At 43.6% G+C, this 26,811-nt stretch overlaps 1 protein-coding gene across 2 annotated transcripts in view; it reads left to right on the top strand.

Moving 5' to 3' along the window:
• Positions 1-1,600: 1,600 nt before the first annotated feature.
• Positions 1,601-26,811, top strand: part of FGGY (FGGY carbohydrate kinase domain containing) — a 464,206-nt gene continuing 438,995 nt past the window's right edge. The window contains exon 1 of one of the 2 annotated variants that reach the window (XM_030205275.1): positions 1,601-1,677. The gene's annotated coding sequence lies outside the window, so the exon portion shown is untranslated. Of the gene's footprint in view, positions 1,678-19,012; positions 19,112-26,811 lie in introns of those variants that run through there. The other variant, XM_030205274.1, reaches the window with a different exon arrangement.

Below are 26,811 nucleotides of genomic sequence, written 5' to 3' on the forward strand. Positions count from 1 at the left end.
ACTCTGGAATTCATTGCCAGAGAATGTGGTAAAGGCGGTTAGCTTAGTGGAGTTTAAAAAAGGTTTGCTTCCAAAAGGAAAAGTCCATGGATCATTATTAAATGGGGAAAATCCACTATTTCTGAGATAAGCAGTATAAAATGTTTTGTACTTTTTTGGGATCTTGCCAGGTATATTGTGACCTCGATTGGCCACTGTTTGAAACAGGATGCTGGGCTCGATGGACCTTTGGTCTTTCCCAGTATGGCAATACTTATGTACTCTAGTCATGTACAAGTGCACATGCTCTTGTCGCTATACACATTTTTACATAGGAATAATTTTACAAGTGACACTTTCTGCACATGCACAGCCCCATTTCAGATACATATCGTAATTGACACATCAAGATCAGGACATGTACAATTCCAGTATTATTTAAGAAAAGGATCTGCCAACATAAGTGCAGATATACACCTATGTCGTATACATGCTGAAATGCCTTGTAAAAGTATCTGTTAGCAAGCAGGTGCCCTTACTAGCTAATGCATGTTAAATTGCATTAAAATACATTAATTTTCATTTCTGCATGTTAACCGGTAAACGCGTGTTCGTAAATCTAGCTCTAATTTGTCCTTCAGTATTTCTGCTCAGAAGATTATCAATAGAAATCAAACAAAATAAAACATGGAAAAGAAAATAAGATGATACCTTTTTTATTGGACATAACTTAATACATTTCTTGATTAGCTTTCGAAGGTTGCCCTTCTTCGTCAGATCGGAAATAAGCAAATGTGCTAGCTGACAGTGTATATAAGTGAAAACATTCAAGCATTCAGACTGTCATAGTAATGCTTGAATGTTTTCACTTATATACACTGTCAGCTAGCACATTTGCTTATTTCCGATCTGAGGAAGAAGGGCAACCTTCAAATGCTAATCAAGAAATGTATTAAGTTATGTCCAATAAAAAAGGTATCATCTTATTTTCTTTTCCATGTTTTATTTTGTTTGATTTCTATTGATAACCTTAAGAGTGGACTAACACGGCTACCACACTCCTCTGCTCAGAAGATAAATTGGATAAGTGGCTTATATATGGCATAATGTGCAATGATAATTAGGAATTTTGGACTTAGTAGAGTGGCTCTACCTCATGCTTTTCAGTGTTAAGCACAAGCTCTTTGGAACCTGCCTCCCTGCATGATTTGCTTAGAAGTGGGCTATTCAAACGTTTGCAAGATTCTTAAGGCTTGGTAGGGTTATTATTATTGCTATGATTTATGGTTTGTTTCTGTGTATTGTTATTGATTTTGTAACTTCATTTCAATCAGCACTGGGACCCCTTGGGGGCTGTAGGCGGAATGTAACATTTTTGTGTGCTAATCTCTATTTGCGTGTTAACCTTTATTTCTACTTATCTAAGTGCATTAACATGGCAACCGCACTACTCTTGAACTCAAAGGAGGAATGCGTAGCCATTCTTTATTGAGGTGATAGGAGGCTCCAAGTTTTCTAGTCAACCATTACATGTTAATGATTTATTGCTAAAGATTTGAAGGCTCCATGTCTCATTTGCAAGATCATGCGCTTTGACTTTGTCCCTGTAGGCACTGAATTCTCCAGTCATTCCTCAGTGATAAATGCTGGTAGAAGCCTTTCCTGTACACCTTTGCCAGTAATTCTGCCATCATAAAGGTAAGCATGTTGCATTAAAGCTGACATTGAGAAAGGATATACTGAGAGGGAAAAATGGCCATACAAATGGCTGAGGGGAGATATGATAGAGGTCTATAAAATAATGAGTGGAGTTGAACGGGTAGATGTGAAGCGTCTGTTCACACTTTCCAAAAATATTAGGACTAGGGGGCATGCGATGAAGCTACAATGTAGTAAATTTAAAACGAATCGGAGAAAATGTTTCTTCACTCAACGTGTAATTAAACTCTGGAATTCGTTGCCAGAGAATGTGGTAAAGGCGGTTAGCTTAGCGGAGTTTTAAAAAGGTTTGGACGGCTTCCTGAAGGAAAAGTCCATAGACCGTTATTAAATGAACTTGGGGAAACCCACTATTTCTGGGATAAGCTGTATAAAATGTTTTGTCCTTTTTGGGATCTTCCAGGTATTTGTGACCTGGATTGGACACTGTTGGAAACAGGATGCTGGGCTCGATGGACCTTTGCTCTTTCCCAGTATGGCAATACTTATGTACTTATGTAACTGCAAATATCAGTGGCTGCCAAAAATAACTTAAGTACTTGTATTTTGTAGTTGTGCAGACTAGAAATTGAGACCCTTGGTTACCTAAAGAGCTTCTTTGTTCTGAAAAGGATCGCTCTGCAGAATACAAAATGAAAGTATGATCAGAATCACAAAACAGATTTCATGAAAGCCTGACTAGGTTGGGAGGGCAACTAGGCACCTATTTTGGACCTATTTTATAAAGACTCATAGATGCCTATTTTTCTACAAAAGGGCATTTCCATTTAGGCATCCCAGTGCACTATTCCCTCTAAGCTGAGTGGGAGTCCATCCACAGTCCTGCCAGTGGGGGGTGCAGTTTCACTATCTCATTTTCAATAGTGAGGGTCAGACAAGTTGTGCAGGACTCCAGAGAACCTGCCTGTGCCTAGAGATTGAAATCACAATATTGAAACACCACCCCTACTGGTAGGAATGCAGTTGGAGGACTTCTACTCAGCTTGGTGGGAACAGTGCCGAATAGCATAGGGTGAGAGCTTCTGGATACTTGGGCACACAGGTGTTCTTATAGAATGCTAGTGCATCTACATGTAGGCGCCCTCACATTCACCTGCCAGAGAGCTGGCATAAACGGGGGTACCTAAATGTAATAGCAATGCGAACAGCTTGCAATATTCTGTAAGTTGCCTGCCCAAATGTCAACCATGCCTATAGCCCACCAATGTGACTGCTCCCTTACAAATATACACTATTCCATTTGAGCACAAATTTGTAGAATATCAGTTAGGTACCCTATTGGCATTTTCATGGGTAAGTTTTACAATTAGACAAGAAAACTTAAATATTTAGGTTTTGCTCACACCTTTTTCAGTAGTAGCTCAAGGTGAGTTGCATTCAGGTACATTGGATATTTCTCTGTCCCAGGAAGCCTCACAAGTTTGTACCTGAGGCAATAAGTGACTTGGCCAAGATCACAAGGAGCAGCAGTGGGATTTGAACCAGCCACCTCTAGACTGCAAGATGGGTGCTCTAACCACTAGGCCACTCCTCCACTCCACACATTCTGTTCTAAATACTTGTGAAATGTGAGATGCACTGACTTGCATGTCTAAGTTCCTGCTTCTACAACCTGTCTAAAATGTCAGTTATTCTACACATTTAGCCACAAAATTGGCACACGCTCAGTGCATAAACATCCATTTCTCCTGTATTTTTGAACAAACACTACATCAGCAAATTCTGTTCTAAATACTCGTGAAACGTGAGATGCACTGACTTGCATGTCTAAGTTCCTGCTTCTACAACCTGTCTAAAATGGAGCTGAAAATGTTGTTATTAAGGGTTGGTTTAATAGTGTCTTCCAAAGATGACAATCTTCTCCAATTGCAATAGCTGTTCTTTGTTCAAAGAAAATATGCACAGTACCTCTCACTACCAGTAAAGATAAGTAAATGCAAGAATAGCATTCACAACAATCCTCTGTATCCTTCTTCTTAATTATTTTTAGGGAAAGGGAAATGATATACCGTCTTTCTGAGGTTTTTGTAACTACATTCAAAGCGGTTTACATATATTCAGGTACTTATTTTGTACTAGGGGCAATGGAGAGTTAAGTGACTTGCCCAGAGTCACAAGGAGCTGCAGTGGGAGCCGAACCTAGTTCCCCAGGATCAAAGTCCGCTGCACTAACCACTAGGCTACTCCTCCACTAGCAACATTCCATGTAGAAGCCTGCCCTTGCAGATCAGCAATGCGGCCTTGCAGGCTTCTGTTTCTGTGAGTCTGATGTCCTGCACGTATGTGCAGGACATCAGACTCACAGAAACAGAAGCCTGCGCAGCCATGTTGCTGATCTGCAAGGGCAGGCTTCTACATGGAATGTTGCTAGTTAGTCAAATAGCAACATTCCAGAATCTCAAATAGGGAAAGGGGACTTAATATACCGCCTTTCTGAGGATTTTGCAACTACATTCAAAGCAGTTTACATATATTCAGGTACTTATTTTGTACCAGGGGCAATGGAGGGTTAAGTGACTTGCCCGGAGTCACAAGGAGCTGCAGTGGGAGTTGAACTCAGTTCCCCAGGATCAAAATCCACTGCCCTAACCACTAGGCTACTTCTCCACTAGCAACATTCCATGTAGAAGCCTGCCCTTGCAGATCAGCAATGCGGCCATGCAGGCTTCTGTTTCTGTGAGTCTGATGTCCTGCACGTATGTGCAGGACATCAGACTCACAGAAACAGAAGCCTGTGCAGCCATGTTGCTGATCTGCAAGGGCAGGCTTCTACATGGAATGTTGCTAGTTAGTCAAATAGCAACATTCCAGAATCTCAAATAGGGAAAGGGGACTTAATATACCACCTTTCTGAGGATTTTGCAACTACATTCAAAGCAGTTTACATATATTCAGGTACTTATTTTGTACCAGGGGCAATGGAGGGTTAAGTGACTTGCCCAGAGTCACAAGGAGCTACAGTGGGAATTGAACTCAGTTCCCCCAGGATCAAAGACCACTGCACTAACCACTAGGCTACTCCTCCACTAGTCATTGAGAATTGGAATTTCCCTCCTAGAGGAATGTCTGGGGCGTAAAGAAGATTTACCTTGGCTGATCTACTGCTCCAACTGCCTTATGAAGCATTTCTTCTCTCTCTCCTATTTCTACTCCACAGAGGTAGTGGTAGACAGGTCCCAGTTCCTGTATTCTCATGAACCATTCAGCAGCTTTGTAGGCTCTGAGGCTTGTTCCCACTCCTGGTTCCTCAGTGTCAGAGATTGTGCTAGTCAAAGATCTTTCTTTTCTAGATTAGAAGATGCTGCACCTTGTAGGTTTCAAAAACTCTATTCCTCTTGCCTGGGTTTGAGGAAATGGTCAGGGACTTTGATCTCCTTTCTTGAAGGTGCATTGGCCAAGAATGAGAACCAAAGGCAGTACCCTCCTTCCTGGGCTGAGGATATATACTGCTCTATTTCCCTCCAAAGGTGTCTCCTCCTACTAAGTTTAAGTTTATTTAAATTTGCTACCCCACCCTACGGAAACCTTCAGGGTGGTTTACAATCTAAAAAGGTTAGGAAGATAACATAACTTGAAACTGGATACACCAGGGAAGAGAGGTAGAACTACAATTCTGATAGTAAAGGGAGTAGGGTAAAAAGACAGGGAAGCTCTATCCTGCTGATGAACCAGATCTGCAGCCATTAAAGGAGGAATGAGTTATTGATAAGCACCTGTAAAGAGATAGGTGATAAGGTCGGTTTTAAATGTTGTCATTGAAGATTGCAGTCTTAACGAACTGGGAAAGGCATTCTATAATCAAGGACCTTATACCGAGAATATAGCTTCTCTGATGTGTTCATGGATGATAATGCGGTAGCTAGGGACAATAAGTTGGTTTTGTTGAGCGGACCTGAGAGCTCTAGTAGGACAGTAGGGAATGAGAAGTTGGGAAAGGTAAGGTGGTTCATGTGATGATAGAGTCTTAAAAACAAGCATCAGGATTTTGTAGGTAATTTGAGGTGTCAGAGGCAGCCAATGTGCATCCTTTAAATAAGAAGTAACATGATTGCATTTCCTAATTTTGGCTATAAGTCTGATGGCTGTATTCTGAATAATTTGTAATCGACGTAGGTGTTTAACTCTAATTCCTCAATAAAGAGAGTTGCAATAATCCAGTTGTTGGATTAATGAATGGATTAATATATTGAGTGCAGAAGGCGAGATCAGTGATTGTATTCAGCGGATTAAACAGAGTTTATAGAAGCAGTTACGAAGTACTTTGGAAATTTGTGAGCGGAATGAATGTTCTGAGTCAAGTAAGGCTCCTAGGATACGTATTTTGCATCCACCTGTGGAATCTGAGTTCCTGAAAGTACTATAAGTGTAGACAAGGTGATAGTTGGGATTGCAGAGAAAAAGACAATCTTAGATTTTGAAGGGTTCAAAATTTTTACTAGGTAGAAGGAGCAACACAAGGGGGTCCTTTTACAAAGGCGCTCTAAAAAATGGCTTGCGGTAGTGTAAGCACAGGTTTTGGGCGCGCGTCAATCCATTTTTTAGCGCACCTGTAAAAAAGGTTTTTTAAAATTTTTGTTGAAAATGGACGTGCGGCAAAATGAAAATTGCCACACATCCATTTTGGGTCTGACTCCTTACCATCAGCCATTGACCTAGCGGTAAAGACTCATGTGGTAAGCGGGCAGTAATGACCTATGCTGCCAAATGCCACTTGGAATGCATCCATTATGCGTAACTGAAAATAAAAAATATTTTGCTGACGCGCATATTGGACGTGCGCCAAAAATGAAATTACCGCAAGAGCCACGTGGTAGTTGGGCGGTAACTTCATTTTGGCACACGTTGGGTGCGCATAGACGCTTACGTGGCTTAGTAAAAGGACCTCTATGGAAACTGTCAGAACCTTCTAAGTCAAAGGCTCACACGCCTTTACTTTAGTAGAGGCACAAGGATTATTCCCAAACAGAACCTATATGCCTTCTACATTTCCAATATGGATTTTATTTAAATGAGACCACACCCTGAGAAAACCTTCCCATGGTGCTAGTTTACTTTAGCCAAAATCTTCATTGTTGACGCTTCACATTCATTGGCTGCTAAGTATAGAGAAATAATAATTTAGGTGCCCTTTTATTAAGATGCGCTGAAAAATGGGCTGTGGTAGTGAAGGCGCGTGTTTTGGGTGTGCGCAGATCCATTTTTCAGTGTGCCTGTAAAAAAGGTCTTTTTTATTTTTGCCAAAAATGGACATGCGGCAAAATAAAAATTGGCGCACATAGACATTTGCAGAAAACCCAGATTTACAGAGAATTCCATGTTAAGGTCATTCCTGAATATTGTATATTATTTTTTTTCTGGCATTTATGCCCCGCTCTTTCCCGCTGGATAGCAGGTTCAGTGTGGCTTACAATGTATGGGTACAAGTATCACATAGATAACACAATGTATGGGTACAAAGTATCATAAAGGTAATACAATGTATGGGTAAACAGTATCACAAAGATAGGAATGGATCCTCAGGAGCTTAGCCGAGATTGGATAACAGAACCGGTAGTGGGAGGCGGGGCTGGTGGTTGGGAGGCGGGGATAGTGCTGGGCAGACTTGTACGGCCTGTGCCCTGAAAAAGACAGGTACAAATCAAGGTTAGGCATACACAAAAAAGTGGCTCATTTCTTGGGCAGACTGGATGGACCGTGCAGGTCTTTTTCTGCCGTCATCTACTATGTTACTATAATGCAGTCGTATAAGGAAGGACAAGAGGAAGAGATGTTGGGGGGAGGGTTTAGGCAAGTTTAATGTTAGTGGTGGTGTGGATATTATTCATTCAAACTTTATCTGATCCAGAGCTTTACCAAACCTATCCTTAGCTCTGTAATCACAGGCTTCATCAGAAATGGGCAGCAGTTCTAAGTGTTATATCTTCATCTATTTTATTATTTTTTTTAATTTCACTGCATGGACTCTGTCATTTATCTCTTTCTGCCCCTGTCCTTCCGCTTCCTTTGGCTGCAGTTAATGGAACTGTCCTCTCTTTGCACTTCTGTTCCATTTCTCAACCTGACTGGACATTTCCCTCTGAAGGTTATCGCTGCTAATGAAGTAAAGATGATAAAACAGGATCATTTTGGACAGATTTATGTAGAGTTTTTCTTTTTTTTCTGTTACCTATCTACTAACAGCATGTTGAATACTGAGGCTTGAGCCAAAAAATATTCAACGCTCTTGACATTTGTTAAGAATTTGTGTGAAGTTTCTTTTAATTTATAAGCACTGTTGTGTTAGTTACTCTTCAAAAGTAATTAATTACAGTTACTAGTTACATCTCTGTTTACAGTAATTAGTTACAGTAATTAAATTTGGTGTACCGAGGGCTGGGTGGTGGGGGGTGATCTGCCCTGGGTGCACGCTGAAGGAGGGGTGCAGGGAGCAGCCGTGCAGCTGTCAGCTCTGCCGGTTCCCTGCTCCCTTTGCTGTTACTTCCTGTTCCGGGGCAGAGGGAGCAGGGAACCACTGGAGTTGACAGCCAAGTGGCTGCTCCCCGCACCCCAGCAGGTAAGAAGAATACACCAGGGGGGGGGGGCTTGGAGGTGATGTGCTGGAGGGGGGTGATCTGCACCCCAGGGGGTGTCGTGCTGCACCTGGGGAGGGTACGCAGTGGCCTTCCACCCCAGGTGGCAGCCAACCAGGGAACATCACTGATTAAGTTTGTCATTTACAAAAGTAATAGAGTACTGATTACAGTTATCTGCTTAGAGTAACTAATTACGTTTCCTTTATCAATACCACATCCAAGAATACTTAAGGTAAAAGCCTTATGGTACGTGAACACCCCGGAGGGAGTGAAAAACATGAAAAAGGATCTGCAGAAGCTAGAAGAATGGTCTAAGGTTTGGAAATTAAAATTCAATGCAAAGAAACGCAAAGTGATGCGCTTAGGGAGTAGAAATCCACGGGAGACGTATGTGTTAGGCAGAGATAGTCTGATATGTACGGATGGGGAGAGGGATCTTGGGGTGATAGTATCTGAGGACCTGAAGGCGACGAAACAGTGTGACAAGGCGGTGGCCGTAGCTAGAAGGTTGTTAGGCTGTATAGAGAGAGATGTGACCAGCAGAAGAAAGGAGGTGTTGATGCCCTTGTACAAGTCGTTGGTGAGGCCCCACCTGGAATATTGTGTTCAGTTTTGGAGACCATATCTTGCTAAGGATGTAAGAAGAATGAAAGAGGTGCAAAGAAAAGCGACAAAAATGGTATGGGATTTGCGTTACAAGACGTATGAGGAGAGACTTGCTGAACTAAACATGTATACCCTGGAGGAAAGGAGAAACAGGGGTGATATGATACAGACGTTCAAATATTTGAAAGGTATTAATCCGCAAATGAACCTTTTCCGGAGATGAGAAGGCGGTAGAACTAGAGGACATGAAATGAGGTTGAAGGGGGGCAGACTCAAGAAAAATGTCAGAAAGTATTTTTTCACAGAGAGAGTGGTGGATACTTGGAATGCCCTCCCACTGGAGGTGGTGGAGATGAAAACGGTAACAGAATTCAAAAATGTGTGGGATAAACATAAAGGAATTCTGTTCAGAAGGAATGGATCCTAAGCTTATCGGAGATTGGATGGCAGCACAGGTGGTGGGAGGCGGGGCTAGTGCTGGGCAGACTTCTACGGTCTGTGCCCTGAAAATGGCAGATACAAATCAAGGTCAGGTATACACATAAAGTAGCACATATGAGTTTATCTTGTTGGGCAGACTGGATGGACCATACAGGTCTTTCTCTGCCGTCATCTACTATATAGAGTGGAGGAGTGGCCTAGTGGTTAGAGCAGCGGTCTTGCAATTCAGAGGTGGCCGGTTCAAATCCTGCTGCTGTTCCTTGTGATCTTGGGCAAGTCACTTAACTCTTCATTGTCTCAGGTACAAACTTAGATTGTGAGCCCTCCTGAGACAGAGAAATATCCAGTGTACCTGAATATAACTCACCTTGAGCTACTACTGAAAAAGGTGTGAGCAAAATCTAAATAAAATAAATATGTTACTATGTGAAGAGGTAAAATATTCATCATATACACAACCCCAATGTGAATATTGCATAACTTCATCTCTTGATGCTTGTTTCAAGGTGGTTTGACCAATTCATGCCAACTACATCCTGTGTCATGTCATAGTGTTCTAGTTACTCTTCAAAAGTAATCAGTTACTGGGACAGTGAAAAAGTACTTTACTTTGGGCCTGTTTACGGAAGGCATGCTAGTGTTTTTAGTGTGTGCTAATGCTTGAGACACCCATATATTCCTGTGGGTGTCTCTAGTGTTAGCACATGCTAAAAACGTTATCATGCATACAGCGTGGCTTAGTAAACAGGGCCCTTAATTGACTACTGCAAGAAAATAATTAACTGCAGTAACTAATTACTAGTAACTCAGTATCACACAACACTGTTTATAAGGCATTGTTTCTATTAGGCATGTGCATTGATTAACTACCCTAATCACTCCCTTCCTTCTTCTTTCTTCCCTTACTTAATCGTTGCACATTACTAATTGTACCTGATATCCTAAAATGACAATGTTAACAAAACTATGTAAGCCACATTGAGCCTGCAAATAGGTGGGGAAATGTGGGATACAAATGCAATAAATAAATAAATAAATAACACATTTGGTTGAATAGTACTATTTACAAAATTGAGTGCATACAAAATTGATTTAATATGTATTTTAACACATTACATTACTTATTAAATTGTTAATACCATTATTATTAATTAAATTAGTAAATTACATATTAAATTACTTTCTTATTCATTATTATTTGTTATGTATCCTATACTGTTTATTGTAAGCCACATTGAACTCAAACTTGTTTGGGATAATGTGGGATATAAATGCCACAAATAAATAAATAAATAAATATGAATTAATTCACGGACTGTTTACATGCACTAAAAGGTTCTAATGTACAATTCTATCTGCCTCTAAATTTTGTTTAGATTTTCTAACCTCTTCCCATTGTTGTGGGCTAGTGAGGTTGTGTAGGGGTATTCATATATTTATTTTTCTTCTTAAGATGACTATGTTCTATTACCTCATTTTTTGCTTACATTTTTGATATACAAATTTGTGATTTCCTTCAGAGATTGCTTGAACATTTAATCAATATTAAATAAAAAAAAAATTCAAATGTGCATGCAAATTAATTTTAATAAAATGAATGTATAAAACAACGTTTAGAAAGCCTAAAAATTGTGAAAAAGTCAGAAAAAAAACAATAGCAAATTTGAAAGCTTTTTGCCCACACACATACTTAATTTCCACATAACGGATTAGCTATTCTGCGCAAAAAGATAGCATTTTACAAAGATGCCCAGTTCTGTGCTCAGTTTCAGAAACTTCTAAGGTATACTGAAATGTTAATGTAACCATATGGTGTAGAATGAAACTGTAAAATAGTGTTAATAAAATGTGAAGCGTCTGTTCACACTTTCCAAAAATACTAGGACTAGGGGGCATGCGATGAAGCTACAATGTAGTAAATTTAAAACGAATCGGAGAAAAGTTTTCTTCACTCAACATGTAATTAAACTCTGGAATTTGTTGCCAGAGAATGTGGTAAAGGTGGTTAGCTTAGCGGAGTTTAAAAAAGGTTTGGACGGCTACCTAAAAGAAAAGTCCATAGACCGTTATTAAATGGACTTGGGGAAAATCCATTATTTCTGGGATAAGCAGTATAAAATGTTTCGTACTCTATGGGATCTCGCCAGGTATTTGTGATCTGGATTGGCCACAATCCAGGCATATGGTGCAGCAAGATAAAAGGAACAGTGTCTGGAGTTAGCAGTGGAGGAGAAGGGTGCAGATAAGAGAGATTTACCCAGTGAACGGAGTTCCCAGGGAGGAATGTAGGGAGCGATGAGAGTGGAGAGATACTGAGGAGATACTAAGCGACAGTAAGCCAATGCGAGCTTACCACTTGCTAATCCGGAACTACTGCCGGTCTACCGCAGCAGCCTGGCGGTATTTCCCACCCCTAGAGCGCACAATTTCCGGTGCTACAAAAATATTTTTTATTTTTGTAGCGCCGGTGTTTACCTGGCGGTAATCAGGCAGTGCTGCGGGCTGCCTGGTTACTGCTGGGTTAGTGTGGAAGCCCTTACCGCCACCTCAATGGATGGCGGTAAGAGCTCCCTTTCAAAATAGCCGCACAGCAATTGGTTCACTTACCGCATGGGCATTTCTTTAAAAAAAAAAAAAAGTCTGCCTTTTACCCGCTGCGGTAAAAGGGAGCCTCAGCACGTGTCAAAAACATGCGCGGACATCAGTGCAGGCCCACTTTTATTTATTGATTAGGTGCATTTTTACCCCACATTTTCCCACAAGAGCAGGCGCAATGTGGCTTACAAGAAGTCAAGAGGTAACAATACAATGCAAAGCTTTTACCACAGCTTAGTAAAAGGGACCTTCAGTACCTTAAAAAGTTTCTCAGTCCTTATGCCCTGAAGCAGCTGAGAGCGAAATGCAGGACACTGTAGGTGTAGGACCGTATGCAAAGATTGCTTCTAATAAAGATAAGTATATAGAATGCATCATTTTGATCTTCACATTTAGCAAAATGGAAGATATGCAAAGTACAAAGTTGATACATTTTTTAAGAGACAGCAAATGTTGGTTACAGTTTCTCGTTAGGTTGGGACCATAGATTGGAAAACATTTCCACATAAGGTCCAATGACCTTTCAAACACATTTCATACGTTCAGAGTCCTTCTCTTCACAGTCAAATGTTTTTCATAAATCTGGTTCTAAAAATTTGTTGTTGTTTTTTTTTTTGAGATCAGTATTGATGTGAACAACATATGTGACGGATTATTCTGTTCTCCATAACTTATTTATTTTCTAGTTCCTTTTTGTGATTTTTACAATACTGGAAATAGACATTTTTGACCCTATTTTGTTCTGAATAGTTTGCTGCTTATAATGTTAACTATTTAGCATTTCTATAGTGCTACAAGGCGTACGCAGCGCTGCACAAACATAGAAGAAAGATAGTCCCTGCTCAAAGAGCTTACAATCTAATAGACAAAAAATAAAGTAAGCAAATCAAATCAATTAATGTGTACAGGAAGGAGGAGAGGAGGGTAGGTGGAGGCGAGTGGTTACAAATGGTTACGAGTCAAAAGCAATGTTAAAGAGGTGGGCTTTCAGTCTAGATTTAAAGGTGGCCAATGATGGGGCAAGACGTAGGGGCTCAGGAAGTTTATTCCAGGCGTAGGGTGCAGCGAGACAGAAGGCGCGAAGTCTGGAGTTGGCAGTAGTGGAGAAGGGAACAGATAAGAAGGATTTATCCATGGAGCGGAGTGCACGGGAAGAGGTGTAGGGAAGGACGAGTGTGGAGAGATACTGGGGAGCAGCAGAGTGAGTACATTTATAGGTTAGTAGAAGTTTGAACAGGATACCTTAAGAGACAGCATAAGAGGGAAGCAGAGGCAGCACATATAGACAAGACATAGTAACAAGAGAACAAGGAAAACATGGTTAGCCCTTGTATGTGGGACTAGCTAGCTAGTTGCTTCTTCCATTAATGGCTTTTTTAATGCACACTAACCAATGAACTGAGGCATGCTAAGGGGATAATTCTAGAATTCTTTGTCTCCAATTAGGTGTCCAGTATTTGCCTGGTAGGAGCCTATTTTATAAAGAAAATTAGGCATCCCTTTAAGGTTAGTCTGTCATTTGCAATGATATGGGAATCCCATGTCATTGCATATCATTAGCAAAAGAAAACTAGCAGAAAAAAACCCAGGATGTTTTGTGATTTTTCATTTGCAGATAGTAGGGTACACTATTTACAAAAAGGTCATACATTTCATAAAGAGTGCACATTATTTACAAAGGTGTCAGACATTTCCTAGAGAGTGCACACTATTTACAAAGAAGTAACACATTTGCTAAAGACACCACACTATTTACAAAGAGGTCACACATTTTTTAAAGAGTGCACATTATTTACAAAGAGGTCACACATTTTTTAAAGAGTGCACATTATTTACAAAGACGTCAGACATTTCCTAGAGTGCACACTATTTACAAGGAGATCATACTTCTCCTAAAGTCAGCACACTATTTACAAGGAGGTAACACATTTCCTAAACAGGTCACACATTTTCTAAAGAGTGTAAACTATTTACAAATAGGTCAAACACTTCCTAATGAGTGCATACTGTTTACAAAGAGGACACATATTTTCTAAAAATTGCCCACTGTTTACAAAGAGATTGCACCTTCCCTAAAGAGTGCACACTATTTGTAAAGGGGTCACACACTTCCTAAAGAGTGCACACTATTTGTAAAGGGGTCACACACTTCCTAAAGAGTGCACACTATTTACAAGGCGATCACACCTTTCTGAAAAGTGCACACTATTTACAAAGAGGTCACACGCTTCCTAAAGACTGCACACTATTTGCCAAGAGGTCACAAATTTCCTAAAGAGTGCACACTGTTTGCAAAATGATCACATCTTTCCTAAACATTGTACTCTGGGGTCCTTTTACTGAGCTGTGGTAAAAGGGGTCCTGCACTAGCAGCAGCAGCCATTTTTGCCATGCGCTGAGGCCCTTTTTACTTCAGCGGTTAAATAGGCTGAAAAAAGAAATGGCCATGCGATACGATTTCACTTATCGTGTGGCCATGCGGGGGGGGGGGAGCACTTACCGCCACCCATTGAAGTGGCAGTATGGGCCCCCGCACTAGCCCTAATTCTCCCTTTAGGCATATAGATTTTAGGAATGCCCAGTCCCTGTCTATGGACATGCCACCTTTTCAACTATGCGGCTTAGAATTTACACACATCACCTTTACAGAATACGCTTAGCGAGTTGTGCATGTAAATCTTGATTAATGCCAATTAGTGCTGATAATTGCTTGTTAACATCCAATTGACAGCGCTGATTAGCTAATTAACCAATTAATTTACATGCATTGTTATAGAATACACTTCGATTTCCACGCACAAATTAAGGCACAATATATAGAATCCAACAATTAATGTCTAATGGCTGAATACGTTAAATCTGGTGTAATGGCTGGCATTAATATTATTTAATGATTTGTTATCCACTTTGAATCTTATAAGAGGCAGCCTACAAGTATATTTTTAAATTAAATTGAGTCCCTTCATTTGAGGGTCAGAAAAGCATGAGGTGGGGTAGGAGGTGGATATGAAAAGGGCTCAAGGATTTAGGAATAGTAGACTTTCCACCTCCACCTCACACAGCTCCCAGAGGACTCCTGGATCTTCAAAAGGGGAGCTATCCATGCATTTTCCATTTTCCTGGTTCTACACATGCCCAACACTATGGATATGAGGAGGGGAGTGCGCTCAAGGACAGCAGCTGAAGAAGTGGGGAACCAAAATCCTCAGCCAAAGCTGAGTAGGCAAAAGTGAAGTTATGAACCTTTAGCTGAAATATTCAAGAATTATGCCAACTTAACTCTTCTCCTTGATTCCCTTATGTGTCTGTCACACATGAACCTCACCCAATATCACTATGTATTTGTCACAGTACTATGTATAAGCCACATTGAGCCTGCAAATAGGTGGGGAAATGTGGGATACAAATGCAGCAAACAAACAAATAAACAAACAAACAAACAAACATCCACCAACCGTTTGCCCCATTGAATTTAAAGAGAACATTTCTGACCAGACAAGTGTGAAATCTCTGCTTTTCATGGCATTCACAAATGTCCTTTAGAAAAGAAAGAAAAACAAGGGAAACAAAACAGAAACTTGCAAGACTGGTTATGGGGTGGAAATTCTCCCACCAAAGTATACAGCGAGCTCATAAATATTGACATTTCAGCACAAATATTCATGACACTCTTCAGAAAATGAAGCTGCTCATCTATAGCAGAACCATATGCTTTAGTGGGGAAACAGACACGTGGGAACCAGCAGAGACAAGATTTTGAACTTTGTCTTCTGGAAATTGAAGTGTCACTCTTTACACTGAACTGTACTAACATAAGATACACTTTATTGTTTTAAAGGAGGTCATTAACCTAACATAGTAACATAGTAGATGACGGCAGAAAAAGACCTGCATGGTCCATCCAGTCTGCCCAAGACAAACTCATATGTGTATACCTTACCTTGAATTTGTACCTGTCCTTTTCAGGGCACAGACCATATAAGTCTGCCCAGCAGTATTTCCCGCCTCCCAACCACCAGTCCCGCCTCCCATCACCGGCTCTGGTACAGACCGTATAAGTCTGCCCTCCCCTATCCTCGCCTCCCAACCACCACCCCCTGTTCCCCCCAACCTATGACAGTTGTTTTTTTGTTTGTTTGTTTCTTTTTGATTATCTGTGTGTTCGGTTTTGCCTTTCAATTGCTCTGCATCTCATAGAGGGTTATGAGCAGGAGCATAGCCACAGGGGCATGGGCCCCCACAGATTTAGCCCTGGCCCCCTCTACTTTTGAACCCCCCCCCCCCCGCCGCCGACCCTCCCCCACCACTGAACACAATACGCCAGGTAGGGCCTCACCAACGACTTATACAGGGGCATCAACACCCCCTTTCTTCTGCTGGTCACACCTCTCTCTATACAGCCTAACAACCTTTTAGCTACGGCCACCGCCTTGCCACACTGTTTCGTCGCCTTCAAATCCTCAGATACTATCACCCCAAGATCCCTCTCCCCGTCCGTACCTATCAGACTCTCCCCGCCTAACACATACGTCTCCCGTGGATTTCTATTCCCTAAGTGTATCACTTTGCATTTCTTTGCATTGAATTTTAATTGCCAAACCTTAGACCATTGTTCTAGCTTCCAAAGATCCTTTTTCATGTTTTCCACTCCCTCCCGGGTGTCCACTCTGTTACAGATCTTAGTATCATCCGCAAATAGGCAAACTTTACCTTCTAACCCTTCGGCAATGTCACTCACAAATATATTGAACAGAATCGATCCCAGTACCGATCCTTGAGGCACTCCACTACTCATTTCCCTCTTCCAAGCGAATTCCATTCACCACCACCCTCTAGCATCTGTCCGTCAACCAGTTCCTAATCCAGTTCATCACTTTGGGTTGACTGTTTTTGTTGTTCTCAGGAATGGATGATTTGTTTGTTCTTTCTTATCTTTTAATGGCATTCCCAATTTAATTTAATTGTTTTATGATTTTACTGCATGATTTGCTCTGTAGACCGTTCTGATTTGCTTGGCAATATGACAGTATAGCAAAATAAATAAATTATAAATAATAAGCCCTCTGCAATGCTTACCTTGCTTAATATGATGGTGCCAGGACTGCACTTAAGCCTTGCCACATTCTGTGCCCTCCAAAAAGAAGCAGGATGCAGCACTGCAGGGCATTGGTTTATTCTGGAAGGCCCTGCACTGTGCTGATGTCTTCCGGCCTAGGTGAAGGAAAGATGTAGTGGCAGCAGGAAGAAGTAATGAGGTTCTGGACTTGACAGGTGGGGGGCAATTTAAAAGTTACAGGATCCTAGCTCCATTCCTATATTTCTGACAAGGAAGTTTCAGGATCCGCAGAGGATAAGCAAGGAAATAAAGCTTAACAAACTAAAGGTTTAATAAAGCGAGGTGCGTGGTATCTTTTTATTACAATAATGAATTTCAGTTCTTGACTAGATTTCAGAAACTGGTACAGTTAGGATCTGAGAAAGGGTGTATAACCTCCCAAAAGCTAGTCAAGAAATGTATTATACAGAGGCATAGCTACCATTAAGCAACTCTGGCAAAATGCCCAGGGGCCGTCCAATGGTAAGGGCTGCTTACAACTGAACCCTTTCTTATCCTTCCCCGCCCCCTCCCCCCACAGCCTGGGTCTGGCACCTCTCAGTCATCCCCCTGTCCTCCAAAGGCCTCAGCAGAGAATGCTGAAATCTGCCCCTTTCTGAATGGAGGAGCATTTCCTGTACTGGGTCCTGCCCACCGGACGTTGTATCAAAGAGGTGGGACCCAGCAGAGGAAAGGCCCTGCCGGATAGAGATGGGCAGCTTTCAGTGTTTTTTGTCGCGGCCTTTGGACGACAGAGGAACAAGTGAGAGGTGTGGGGGAGGGGAGGAGGAGAAGCAGAGAAAGAGACCCTGGGAAGTGGGGGGGGGGGGGGGAAGGAGAGAGAGAGAGACCCTGGATCAAGGAAGGAGGGAGGGAAGAGGAGAGAGAGAGAGGGAGAGGAAAAGTGAGAGAGACCCTGAACCAAGGAAGGAGGGGGAAAGTGAGAGAGACACCCTGGATCAAGGAAGGAAGGAGGGAGGGAAGAGAGAGGGAGAAACTCTGTATCAAGGAGGAAGAGAGAGAGAGAGAGAGAGAGAGAGAGACCCCCTGGGCCAAGGAAGAAGAGAGAGAAAGAAGAGATACAAGACCATGGAGGGGGAGAGGGGGGGGGGGGGGTCAAGGCTGGAAGTTGCAAGAGGAAGAGAAGAGAAAGTGAACAAGGGGAGGGAGCATAGACACAAAGGGGTGATGCTGAATAAAGAGGGAGGGACAGGGACATAGAAGGGGATGCTGCACAGATTAAGATAGGAACACAGAAGAGATAGTAAATGTGGTGGTGGGGGGGGGGGGGGGGGTTAGAGCTAGGGACACAGAGGGAAGATGCTGGACAGGATGGAGGGGGATGCAGAGGAGAGATGGATAATAAACATAGAAAGAAATGTTAAAAAAACCGGAGACCCTGTAAAGAGTTTAGGAAAAAATAGAGAAAAGCAGAAATCACTAGGACCAAACCAATGCTCAGACAATAAAGGCAGAAAAAAAATGTTTTAGTGTTTCTGAATTTATTAAGTGTAATATGCCAGCTTTGGGAAATTGCATCTCAATTTTCCAGTTCTGTGGCAGGTTTACTTTTTGCAGGATTTGTTTAGGGAACCTCTGAAAGGGTGTCTTCCCTCCCCCTCCCCCATCACCTTGAGAAAGATGGTATTATAGGGTGCCCATTTCAGTTTTTCAGCCTTGGGGCCCAATCAGTCCTAGCTACGTCACTAGTATTATATCAATCCAAAAGAAAGATAACACCTTAAACTACACATATGTTTTGTTTTTTAGTCTTTATTTCAATGCATTCAAGAGGACTAACACAACGTACTTTTATCTAAAGAGGACAAGTAAAGCAACTACAGCAGCTCAGCATGTCTGTCAACTACATATCACTGTCCTCCCACCAGTGGTGGGGGAGGATCAGCAGGAAGGAAGTGAACTTCAGACCAATTGCAGCTGATCTTCAAATGACCAACCACAAACAGCCTTATAAAAGCTATAAAGCTGAACCTGACCACTGCCACCAGCCAGGGGGTTTTGTTCTGTTAGGAGAAAACTGTGGTTGCTTTTCATGTTTTCTGCCTGCGGCTGCCAGGCAAGTACCATATTTCACTGTCAGCAAGTAAGTGACTGCCTGTTCTCCAAGTGAAATAACTGGTTGTTTCTTCCTCTTGAAATTTAATCCGTGCAGTATTAACTGAAGGTTTTCACTTCTAGACAAGCATAGCACAGGCTGCCTTTCAGCTGTGTTTTCTTCCCCAGTCCAGCAGGATTTATTTGTGCATAGTAAGTAGCTTTTGTTTTACAAAAACAGAACACAAAAAAAGTGGTTTTACTGGCTGACTTCATTTAGAAATATAAACATTGGAATCACCCAGATTAAACAAGAAACGGACGCATTTCCTTATCTGCGCTGGCTCCTTTACTGTTTGAACGGTAATGCTGATTTATTTACACACTCCCCAGCCAACCTAGGGGTAGATGCACTAACAAAAACGTTAAAGCCCTCCCCTTAACGATTCCTTAGCGAAATCGGTAAGAAACGGGCATGCATCAAGGAAATCGCATGCAAATGAGCTGCTCATTGCTAGCTCATTTGCATGCGATTTCCTTCCAAGCCAGTCGGCCAGCTGAGCATGCGCATGCAAGCGTTATGCTGGCTGCTCTGCGCATGCCAAGGATGACCTTTAAGGACGTCCTTCACTCAAAAAACAACAGGGGTGTTAGCTGCCTGCCAGCGCCGGGAGAGACGGAAAGCAAAGGTCTTCGCCTTGGATCCAGACTGTCACCATCCCTCGTATTACCCCTGCCCTACCCGTCCACAAAGACACCCCCGGGGCTGGAGCTTAAGTGCCGAGCGGATCGCTATGTCGGTTCTATTGAACAGATTTTTTTAAAAGAAGAAACTGCTGTTATTCGTGTTTCATTTTTTGTTATTCATTTCCAATCCTTGCATCTTTAATAATACCATCAATTGTAGTTAATCCAGCACACACATGCAACCCCCCCCCCCCCCACATACACACACAGACACGCGTGTAATCTCGGTTGTATATGAGGTGAGGAATAACCAAACTGCACCAGCAACTAGAACGTTTTTTTTACCCACTTTGCTGACATTATTTTTAAAGGTAGGAAATATAAACACCCCCCCCCCCCACCCACCGCCTATCCCTATACAGTAGAGAGCAGTGACGCGAGCTGCGCCTTCCGATTCCCTCACAGCGGCCCCAACGAGAGATGCAGACCTCCCATTAGGTTTCCCACGGTAAGGGGATTGGAAAATGGTAGTGCATCTCATTATAATACGAATTATATACATGATAATACTAATTTGCTCATCTGCATTCCGTTTTCGTTAGCTGCTACCGTGACAGGACAATGCCCTTTTGTGCATGTCCTGGTTTACTACTAGAGCGTTAAGCTGGCTAGAACCAGTTTAAAAACCACGTTGCTGGCTCGTTAACTTTAGTGCATCTAGCCCCTAGTACCTTCCCTGCTCCAGGGACTCTTCTAGTCTTTAGGCTCCCAGACCTTTTCAGTCTGAATGTGTTACTCCTAGGGATGTGTATAGTGCAACAATTTTCTATTCTTTATCCATTCATGTGGAGTTTTCCCCTGATTTTTTCTTTTCACATATTCATTTTTTAAAATACACATTAAGGGCCCTGTTTACTAAGGTGTGTTAGCATTTTTAATGCGCCTACAATTAGCGCACGTGCTAACCGTGAAGGCGCCTATAGGGATATTTTAGGTGCATACACAGTTAATGCGCGCACATGGTTAACGCACGTTAAAAATGTTAACACGCCTATAACGCGGCTTAGTAAACAGGGCCCTAAAACTTTTACGCATGCTAACAGACCTAATGCATGAATTCATATGTTCATATGTGTTAAATCGATGTAGCATGCACTGAATGTTTGAAGGAGCAGCAACAAATCAAATGCACACTAACAAATGCACATCCCTAGTTTTTTTCTTCCCTTTCTGTTCCTCCCAGTGAGCAGAGACAACGTGCAAACCCAGTGGTGGCCCATACGCTCTGCCAAACCTTCTACAACTACATTAAGGTGTACTACACTGTTTAAGATGCACTATGAGGGGTAATTTCATCAAGGTTTCTCCAAGTTTGAAGTCTGCTTTGCAGGGACGTAGCCAGACCTCGGCGGGAGGAGGGTCCAGAGCCCAAGGTGGGCACAGTTTAGCCCGCCTCCCCTAGCCGCCGACCCCCCTGCCACTTTCAACCCCCCTCCTGCTGCCGACCCTCCCCCGTCGCCACCAGGTACCTTTGCTGGCGGGGTCCCCAATCCACGCCAGCTGAAGTCCTCTTCAGCGGTGGTCTCCGGCGCCTTTACTGATCTGTTTCTGACTCATGACGTCCTTCATCCACGTCCTGCATGGAGCTACATACAGGACGTGCATGCAGGACGTCAGGACTGACAGAAACAGATCAGCGAAGGCGCTGGAGACCGGCGGGGGTGGCAAAGGTACCTGGTGGTGATGGGGGAGGGTCGGCGGTGGTGGGAGGGGGGATTGAAAGTGGTGGGGGAGGGCCAGTGGTGGTGGGGGAGGGTCGGCGGTGGGGGGGGGGGGTCGAAAGTAGAGGGGGCCAGGGCTAAATCCTTGGGGGCCCATGCCCCCGTGGCCCCACCTAGCTATGCCCCTGCTGCTTTGTAAATGGTACCGTTTAGGTTTGTATAAATAAGTCCATTGACAAGATGGTGTGTACTTCTCTGTATGTGAGCATTTCCAGGGGCATAGTTTGGGCAGAGTTGAGATGTATGTATTGCATTTCTGTTACAAAATATGTAAACACATGTGAAAATACATGTGCACATATATCCCCGGATTCTATATATGGCACTCAAACTTTCACGTGCAGATTCTTTGCATGCACAAGGTAATTGAATAATGAGCCAATTAGTACCAGTAATTGGGTGCTAACAATCAACAATTGGCGTTAATTATCAACAATTTAGATTTACATGTGTATCTTGCTAAGTGCTGTATTATAAAGATGCGTGCATAAATCTTTTAGCACGCAACTGAAAAAGGAGGCGTGGCCATGGGAGGGTCTGGGGTACTGACTGAAGATGTGCATGGCATTATAGAATTCAGGGTATCCACACCTAATTTACATACGAGGATTTACATCAGGTTTCAATTGTGTAAATCTTTGCGCCCAAAAGTTGGGTGCGGATCCTGGCGCTATGCACTGTTCTATAAACGGCGCCCAACTCAAGAGTGATGTTTATAGAATAGTCATCAGTGCTCATTTTTTTTCAGCAACCAAATGTGGGTGCTATTTACAGAATCTAGCCCATTGCCCTCCACAGAGCAGGTGTAAATTTGTGCATAAGAATTCGCATGCTGTTGAGGCTGGTTCTAGGTGATTATATTTTATAATGGCACGTAGGTGCCTATCCTGCTTATTTTCAAAGGAGAAGGGTGCCCATATTCCGACACAAATCGGGAGATTGGCGTCCTTCTCCTAAGGTCGCCCAAATTGGCACAATCGAAAGCCGATTTTGGGCGTCCTCAACTGCTTTTCGCCGCAGGGATGACCAAAGTTTAAGGGGGCGTGCCGGCAGTGTACCGAAGGCAGGACGGGGGCGTGGTTAACAGATGGGCGTCCTTGGCCGATAATGGAAAAAAGAAGGGCGTCCCTCACGAGCATTTGGACGACTTTACCTGGTCCATTTTTTTTCATGACCAAACATCAAAAAGGTGCCCGAACTGACCAGATGTCACGTATACAAAGCTGGAACCTAGGTTGTGAGCCCTTGGGCCACTGCTGAGGAGCGGCAGTGGCAGGCAAAACCACCCCACGCTAGAGACAGGGCAAATCTCGAGCAAGCTGTTAGGCCTCACCTGCACTTGGCCACTTTTCACCCAGAGTTGAGCTCTGGGCTTCAGGTGGCCGACAGGACTTGCTGGACAGGGCAGGACTGGATAACAGCAAGGCAGCACAGGGACTGAGGGTCAGAGGGGAAAGGGAGGAACATGGGCAGCAAGGCAGGAGACTAGGCAAGGAAGGGAAAGCTAAAGGGCAGAACAGAAAGCTGCAGAACAGCCACTAAACTGGGAACAAATACTGACTAACAAGACACAGAACTAAAAGCTGCAAGCAGCCCCAAAGCCAGAACACAGACAAACAGAACTAAACATAGAATTACAAACAAGAAACCAGGCAAGGAAAGCAAGCAAAACCTAAACTAAACTAAACACAGACTAACTAGAAACAGGCAAGAATCTCAGGCAAACAACTGGACTAGCAGAAGTGCAACAAGCACCAACATACCAGGGCCTTAGACGCAATGCAAAGGCAAAGCAGCAAGGTTTCAGAATGGCTAATAATACCAGCAGCACTTGGAGCTCAGCTGCAACCATCACCAGGAAACTACGGGTGCTGTGTAGGTTCAATCCAAGCAAGCAAGTCTGGCAGCCCAGAAGATCCGGACCGGACTGGGCTGAAATCTGGAACGGGTGACGGTCCACAGCAGCCACCGGTTCTGGCCACCAGAGGGCGAGGTGAGCACAGACGTGACAGTATCTCCCCCTCAAGGCCCCCCCGACCTCCACTGGGAATTTAGGTCTCCATGGGTAGCAATGGTGAAATCTACGGAGAAGCCTCAAAACATGACCAGGGGTAGCTTGGCTGGAGCTTGAACAAGGCTCAAGGCTGGAACCCGGACTGGCATCAGGACTGGACTTTATCTCTTAGCTGGAGCTGGAACTCGGCTCGGACTCCGCATCGCGGCTGGAGCTGGAACGCGGCTTGGACTCCGCATCTCGGCTGGAGCTGGAACTCGGTCTGGACTCAGCATCCTCTTGGCTGGAGCGGTGACTCGGTCTGGACTCAGCATCAACTTGGCTGGCACTCAAACTCGGCAAAGGCTCGGCTAGGAGTGCCACTTGAACAGGACTCAAAGGCTCAGTTAGAAGTGCCATTCGAACTGGACTCAGAGGCTTGACTGGAAGCGTGACTTGGACTGGCATCGGAGGCTCAGTCAGAAGCGTCCCTTGGACTGGACTCAGGGGCTTAGCTGGCCGTGCCACTTGAACTGGGACTGGAGGCTCGGCCAGAAGCGCCACTTGAACAGGAATCGGAGGCTCAATTAGAAGCATCCCTTGGACTGAACTCAGGGGCTTAACTGGACGTGCCACCTGAACTGAGACCAGAGGCTCGGCCAGAAGCGCCACTTGACCAGGAATCGGAGGCTCAATTAGAAGCGTTCCTCGGACTGGACTCAGAGGCTTGACTGGAGGCGCTACTTGAACTGAGATTGGAGGCTCGGTGAGAAGCGCTGCTTGGACAGGAATCAGAGGCTCAATTAGAAGCGTCCCTCGGACTGGACTCAGAGGCTTGACTGGAGGCGCTACTTGAACTGGGATTGGAGGCTCGGTTAGAAGTGTCCCGTGGACTGGACTCCGAGGCTTGAGTGGGAGTGCCACTTGAACAGGAATCAGGGCTTGACTGGAACTGGAACCCAGCATGGACTCAGCGGCTTGGCTGGAACGCAGCGTGGACTCAGCAGCTTGGCTGGACCTAGACTGGTAAAAAGCCTGCTGGATAGCCAAAAACTCGGGACTTCTAAGATGCTCTCTTTCAGCGTCGGCTTCAGGAGTATCCCATAGGGCTGGATCCCCGAGAAGTCTGCAGCGGTAGTCGAGGAGTGTGATAGAAGGATCAATAGCAGAAATGGGGTTTACCACAAGCCCAAGCTGCCAGATACGCTTCCTCTCTGCTGAGGCCTCAAGAGTATTCTTCAAGGCAGGATCAAAAAAAGGTTTATCACGATAACTCTGGAGCGTTATAAAACTACTAAGAGCAGTCACAGTGGTGGGACTGGCATTCAAACTGAAACTAGGAGTTAAACCTGGGTGGCAAGCCATATTGCCAACCGGGGAAAAAATCACAGGTTACTTCCTGTTCCGGGGCAGAGGGAGCAGGGAACCAGTGAAACCGACACCCCCCCCCCCAGCGGGGTGCACACGGCAGGCAAGAATGCACTCAGGGAGGGGCTTGGGTGATGTGCCGAGGGGGGGGGGGGTTGATGCACCGAGGGGGGTGTCATGCTGCACCCAGGGGGGGGTGCGAAGCGGCGAACCACCCCAGGTGGCAGCCGCCCTCGCTACGCCACTGGGCACCAGCAGTTACTATTGATGCCTAATTTGCCCAGAAGTGCACATAACTTACAGTATTCTATAAGATACGCGTGTAACTCATGACTCACCCACTCTCCACCCGCATATGCACTCCCTCGATTTTGGTGCCTATCTTTAGGCTAAAGTAAACAAATCATAAGGAAACAGCAATACAAACCAAGCAATAAGAAAAATATGAGTGAAAAGGAGGTTATCTTTGTATTGTTGTATTTGGATGACTTCAAACCGAGTTACTTAAAGAGGCCAATTATAGATATGACCCCTGATGCAGGCAGTCAGCTGAAACACGGGCCATGTTGGGTCCTTTAATAAATGTTGCTTCTTCTAGATTGAGACTCCGCTGTTCTTTTTATCCCAGCAGGGCCCTTGGGATGGGAACTGGTGCAGCTCTGAGATCTGCAGATTTTTAACATGTGGGAGCTAAGGGTGGGGAGGGGAGTACCACCCAAAACACAGCTGCCAGGCTGACATTTGGTAAATCACGCTTCGAAAGTGCTAAACCCCTTTGAGGAAAGCTGCACTGGCTCCCAATCAAAGAACGTTTCATCTTCAAAATATGCACCTTTGTCCACAAAATTTTCTACGGCGTAGTCCCAGGATACATGACAGACCTTGTAGATCTACCAACCAGAAACAGAATCGGATCATCACGATCATACCTAAACTTACATTACCCAAATTGCAAAGGACTTAAATACAAAACAACTTACGCATCCAGCTTCTCCTACGTAAGCGCACAATTATGGAATGGAGTCCCGAAAGCTGTAAAAATAATCCATGACCACCTCAACTTCAGAAAATCACTAAAAACCAACCTCTTCAAAAAGGCTTACCCCACCGATCCAACGTAAATCCCCACGTCCAGCAACACAGCAAAACCAATGATCGTACTGGACAATCAATATACAATCTTTTATTCCCTACAACCTTCACGATGCCTGACACACACCTACCTCATTTGACCACAATACAACCTTGTATTTGTTATCAACCGACTGGCGAACGCCTTTACGGTACTATGTAAGCTACATTGAGTCTGCAAATAGGTGGGAAAATGTGGGGTAAAAATGTAACAAATAAATAAAAATAAATCTCTTAATTCCTTACATGTGGAGACATTTGTTGTTGTTTATTTGATTTCTCTTCAATTTCCATTAAGGAAGCCTAATGGTTTTGCTTTCATTCTGCCGATGCACTCAACATCAATAGCCTTATGTAGGCTCATACTGTTGATTTTAGCAACTATGGCAGAATGAATTTTACAATCATCTATCTTCTATCATAAATGGCAGCTTAAGAAGCACTCAGATTTCTAAATACCAACACAAAGCACATTGATAGTCTGGTGACAACTGTATTGTACAGACGTCTGAATGTGTTCGCTCATGAGCCCTGTGCCTTTAGGAGACCAATTTGATGGATCACTGATGCTCAGGCTGACTAGGGCTTGAGAGTGAAGGTCATGGTATTCTTGGCCAGTAAAAATCTTGGCTGTGTGGTTTGAGGGCAGACTGATATCTAGGTCAGGGGTAGGCAGTTCCAGTCCTTGTGTCACGCCCCTCACCTACTCTCTTTGGTCTCCAGCAGCATTCCATACCAAGAAGAATCTGTTTACTTCATAGAAATCTAGCACTTCCTTTATAGCCCTGC

This window comes from Microcaecilia unicolor, chromosome 6 (genome assembly GCF_901765095.1).
Source record: "Microcaecilia unicolor chromosome 6, aMicUni1.1, whole genome shotgun sequence".
NCBI lineage: Eukaryota > Metazoa > Chordata > Amphibia > Gymnophiona > Siphonopidae > Microcaecilia > Microcaecilia unicolor.